The following is a 6,122-nucleotide window of genomic DNA, read 5'->3' as shown; positions in this document are numbered from 1 at the left end:
TATATCTTACTATTTTGTTTGATAAGTGTTTTATATATTAAGAAATAATAATATTTTTGAATCCTACACAATTTTATATATCATAAATTAAGACAAATATTAGTATTGGAAGAAAATTTGGGATTGAATTGAACAAAAAAAAAGAAGCGACACAACATTGGCTTCTTGCGCAGATGACACCAGAATGGGAACCGACGGCGCCCTTCTACACAAGCCATGGTGTCGACAACGCCATCAAGAGCATCGACAGTGCCATCGGGAGCGCCAACAGCGTCCCGAGCAGTTCCTACGGTTCAGGATGAATTTGGCAGACTTTGGCGGGATTTCACTCTGAAATAAACGCCTAGAGGTGCTTTTTAAGGCTTTTAAAGGCCTGAAATTGCCTTGGACTACCAGAAACTTTCAAATTTCAAAACCCATGGCTTTTAATTCTAGAAATGCTTCAAGGTATGAAATTTTCAATAGAAGAAAGTTTATCAGTTTTGACTCACAGAGATTATACGACAAAGTCATCACGAAGAAGAGACTTATCAAGGAGAGAAGCTTTGTCAATCATGGATTGAGTAATCCAAGTTCATAGATTGAGAAAATCATAGTATAGAGATGTTAAGAAGTTCTATGTTCACTACCGCTGCAGTTGTTGTACCAGTGGTAAAGGAATTTTATACTAACTTACATGAAATTACCTAAGGAGTTGTCTTCGTTCGAGGTAAGGCTGTACCATTTACTCCGTCTCAAATTAATGATTTGTATATGATAGAAAGCATGTCAATCTGTCATTATACGAATTTTATCCCAATGAGAGATATGATGCAAGATGTATACCAATTTCTGACGGATAAAAATGATAATTGGGAAATCAGAGATGAGAGATACGTTAATTTCTCTGCTTCACTACTTAATCCAATATCTAAACAATGAAATTTCTTCATCTCTGCAAAATTTCTCCCAACCATATAAATTAGTAGAGTTACAAAAGAAAGTGCAATTTTAAACTATTGCATTCAAATGGAAAAGGCCATTGATGTGGGATCAATTATTTTCAAATCTATTATGAGTATTATTATGAATGGGCCTATATATGGACTGGGGCATCCTTCTACAATTTTCTTACTTTGCAATCAATCCCAAGTACCATATGAAACTTGGGAGAAAGTATTATTACCCTGGGAGCCCATGATTCCGATTAATGAAAACTATATGGGGAATGAAAATGAAGCATTGGATATTATCTTGGATCATTCATCACATGCTTCAACACCATTAATGCTCTATACTATTTGAAGTTGAATAACTTTGGAGAAGAAAATGAAGAAAATTGAAAGAACATCAGAGAATTATGAATGTAAGAAAAAATCTTAACTACCTTTTTGATCACTTAGATTGGAGGATGAAGGAGAACTTTGATCATACTGGAACAATTGAAGCAAGGCAGATGTTCAAGAAAAATGAATGGATTAATGAAAATTCGACTGATCAATTTCCGTACCGACCATTCTTACAATTTGTACATCATTACCAATCTATGGGAGATATTAAAGGAGGAGAAAGTATTGAAGATGAAGCAGAGTAATTGAAGAAGTTGGACTTAATTATGTTTTTAATGTGATTGTGTAGGATTTACTTTGTTTTAGAACTCTTATAATTTTAATTGTGTGTATAGTTTTGTGTCAGTGTTCTAGTGTTTTGACTTGATTTTGACGCTGAATTATAATTTAGTTTGCTTTATGTATGTGTGAGTGTGATTAGAAATGTGTGTTTGTAAAAATTTAGATTTTCACATATAAAAGTTAGTTTGGTGTTGTTTGTGAATTATTTTAGGGTGAATATTAGTGTTTAAAAAGACTAATTAGACTTTGGAGTGAATTGAAAGAAAACTAAAATTGCAAAAATTGAAAAATATAAAATTTTTAGCACTGGTGCCGACGACGCCAGCATGGATGCCGACAGTGCCCTCGACCCGAAAGTGCCCATAACCTTTAAATATCGTGATTTGCACAGTAAAAACACCATTTTTACCCCTTCAGTCACCTTCAACCTCCGGTTTGTGCACCTAGGGCTTACTAGTGCTTGGATTTGAGGCGATTTGAAGGCAAAAAAAGTTCAAATTTCATCTTCTCTCAATAAGAGCTACACTTTAAACTCAAAATTTTTTATTTTCACCGTGGATTTATCTTACATTGTCGAGATCCAAAATTTTGAAATTTTTGGGAAGGTTTTGAGAAAATCCTTTAGTGAAGAACTCTTACTTAGTAGATTTAAGTTTAGAATATTCCACATTGCGATTTTCGGAATTTATTTGGATTTTCAAATTTTTCTTAGATTACCATGGCACCGAGAATGAGCAAGGGAACGAGGAAAGTAAAGTTTGTCAAATACAAGACTAACATTTGTTTCAATAGTCTGCTTGCAACTAAAAAAGTAGTTTCAGATCGAGCATTTAAAAATCTGGGTGGAAAAGTCGAAAGATTAATCGTTGCTCGGCAGTGAGAGAATTTTTGTTACTTTATTGTCGAATCTATTATTAGTATAGTGTTGGAGTTCTATGCCAACTTTAAAGAAACTTCTGAGGACTATGTTTTTGTTCGTGGAAAAATGGTGGAATTCACTCCAAGAAGAAATAATGAATTTTATCAGTTGGAGGACGTATATAGCTGTCAGTACAAATCATTTTCTGCTACAAATGAGGCCTTAGAGGAAGTTATTTTTTTTCTTATTAATGGAAGAGAAGCTTGGAAGGTAAAAAAAAATGTTAAGGTAAACTTCCCTCTTTCTATGTTAAATGTAGTATCTAAGGTCTGACACTACTTTATATCTGCTAGAATGATACCAAAAAGAATGACTTTATATCTGCTAGAATGATACCAAAAAATCATCATAGTGAGGTTACAAATGATAGAGCCATTCTAAACTTTTGTATCCGACAGATGAGAAGGATAGATGCAGGCTCTATTATTTATAAAAACACTCGTTCTATTGCTTTGGGTGAGACTACTGATGGATTTGCACACCTTGCTCTGATCTTCACATTATGTGAACAGACAGGAGTTGATTTTGGAATGAATGAGGAGAGGATTGAATCTCTAAAATCTATTGGACCTGCAAATATTAAAAATTATGAATCTCATGTTGGATGGAGATCTGGAAGTAGGAGTGGGGATATTCTTTCTACTTCTAGTACCCCTACTCTCCAGGGACATATGGTGCAATTGATGATCCAACAGGGAGATATCTTGAGGATGTCGATCATAATAAAATAGCCACGTGACGATGAGATATGGGAAAGCTCGATTGAATGTGCATTAAGTCCATCATTGACAAACGGGTCACACCCGAGGCATACAAGCTGAAGGCCTACATAAGGAAATGGGTCCCTTGAACATGGAGCTGAGAGAACTTAAAGAAAATTTTTTTAAAAAAAAAATTTATATCTTGATGAGTAAAAATGAATATGTTCTTGTCCCAAACTTTATATTATATTATTAATTATAATAAAAAAGTGTTAAACAACATTTCACAAATTATACAAATGATCCCAGTTTCGACCGACACTTGGGAAACTTGAGGAATTCACATAAGGGATCGACAAAGTCCAACCGACACTCGGGAACTCAAATTGACTCATAAATGATGGTTTCACCAGAGCGGAAAAACCAATAATGACGCATAACATCCGTTCGGTAATGATTTTTCAATACCAACAGTGACAAATAAACGTCTGATCGGTAAAATTAGCTAAAATTGATGGACTGCGATGATGAACTTAAGATCAACAAAATATGTAAAGAATCGACTCACAACGCTCATGCATCATAAGAGCTTATGTCTCCTAGCTCAAGTAGGTCAAAATCTGGCAACAATTCTATATCCATTAGTGATAAGATTCAAGGTGGGTAGCATACAAATCACCCCAACAACAAATCTCGACAGTTACCTCCGCAAAGTTTGCGAGATCCGCTTAATATCCCTAGCATATGATGGGACCTGTCGAAGGCGACGACCTAACCAAATGACCGAGACATAGGAAGGTAAGACTTGAGCCAAGCACTAACACAATAAAACTAATGAAAAGAATCTTTAAAAATTTGATCCATCAATCAACACAAGTATCTGTTACAAGAAAAATAAAATGTTCGATAAAAGTAAAACTCAAAAAACTAAGGTGGAAACTGATCAATAACATTACTTTATATCATGTTTAAAAATTTACAAAGAATTTTCTATAAGTATGTTCATTAATAATTTCTTATACATTTCTTTACAAGCGTTCACAAAGAAAAAGAAATTTTTTTCCTAAGTTACAAACTCGACCCGCAGTTATGCAGATATTTATGTTCCTTAATATGCCAAAAACTTGATTCAAATTATATTTAGCAGCTAATGAGAACAAATGTAATATGATAACAATTAACGAAATATTTTTCTCACTAAGGGTACTACACAAGTATATGTACATCTCAATTAATATAGAGTTTTCTTTAAAAACTCTAGTATTGATCCCACAAGGAAGCCGAAAACAAGAAGACAATGAAATGAAATACATGAATTTTGACTTTAAGAAAACTTTACTTAAGATTACAATAACTATCTGAAGATAAAAATTAAGTTTACTAAACTCTATAACATGCAAGTAAAAATTAATGTAATGACTTAGACAATATATAAAAAGTGACTTTCTCCTTATCAATAATTCAAAATCAGTGTATGATTTCATAATTATTTAGAAACTTTAATGATGTATTGTGACAAATAGGAACATACATATTCTTTACTTCTTTCTAAATGTGCAAAGAACATTGACTAATCTAAAGTTGGTGTCGGCATGTATAGTAGTGTTGAGTAGGTTCTAGTTTCTCACTCTTAAATTACCTATTGTACCCTCTCTATAGAACATACCAGTGATCATTAATTCCAATCTCTAAACCAAATTGATAAAAGAATCTAGTCTGTCACTCTAGAAACATCAATTCTACGCCCATCAAATCTTATCTCCCTATCTATTTGCACCCACTTCGGACGATCGCGACTGCTCTTTCCAAGGTATAATGTGATACTTACAAGTCATGAAAGTTTAGCCCTTTCGGGTTTATAAGTTCCTCAACAGGTTTTAATAATACAAATGAAAAATTTGTAAAGTAAATAAAGGATCAGTAAATATATCATCACAATTTTTAGGAATAAAAGAAGTTTTAAACAAAATCAAAATCACTTAATTAATTACTATTAATTACTTCATATTGCAAGAGGAGAAAGAAAGAAAACTACTCACAAAGTTTGAGGATAACAAAACAAAACATATTTATAAAACTCCAATCTAAGTACAAAACTTAAAAGACAAATATACAAATACTTATCTGGAATATTCCTCCAAGCACTCCTTATTACTCGCGAGGGAGAACAACTGATGTAGAACCAAACTTTCCAGTCATTCACCTTATTTTTCATCCTTAGTAGTCGGAAACTACTAAGAGAGGCAAATTGAACATATCCTTTTGAACTGAACCAAAATGAGAATAGAAACGCGGAGCTCCTTCGATCAGATAATTCCCGACTGGTGGCAAAAATTGACAAAAGTCATAATATTGATAATAGAGTTAAGCAAAATTTGAACGGTAATGACTTCATAGTAGTTGAAGATAGCCACAGATCATGACAGAGAGGAAGACTCAAGCCGAAGAGGAATTGATCCATAATAAAGATAAGGTCAAGGCCGTATAGAGTGGTCGCATGGTCGTGCTTGAAGGAATCATAAATGCATGCATCCTGCAGCTCATCCACCTCCACTTAAGTCATCGTGGATCGACTTAAAAGCTTTAGGATAGTATTTTGGAGCTATCTTGGCTTTATACCTAAGTGAGAAAAAGAAAAGCCATAGTCAAACAATATCGTTGAACACATCGTTATACTTGAATGTAACACATAATTCGAAGAAACTAAGTAAGTGAATGTTATGGTCTTTTATAGGTGATCCTCCAAACTGATTGTTATGAACTATTTGAATGATAACTGGTTTGAGTTCAAAAGAGTTGGCTACTACGATCGGGTTATTGATACTAATATGAATTCCCTCTATGTTAGGTTGTCATACTCCCTAAGAGGTCTATGTATAAAATGAGCGTTTT

Source organism: Phalaenopsis equestris, unplaced genomic scaffold (genome assembly GCF_001263595.1).
Source record: "Phalaenopsis equestris unplaced genomic scaffold, ASM126359v1 Scaffold000002, whole genome shotgun sequence".
Taxonomy (NCBI): domain Eukaryota; kingdom Viridiplantae; phylum Streptophyta; class Magnoliopsida; order Asparagales; family Orchidaceae; genus Phalaenopsis; species Phalaenopsis equestris.
This window is presented reverse-complemented; position numbering follows the sequence as displayed.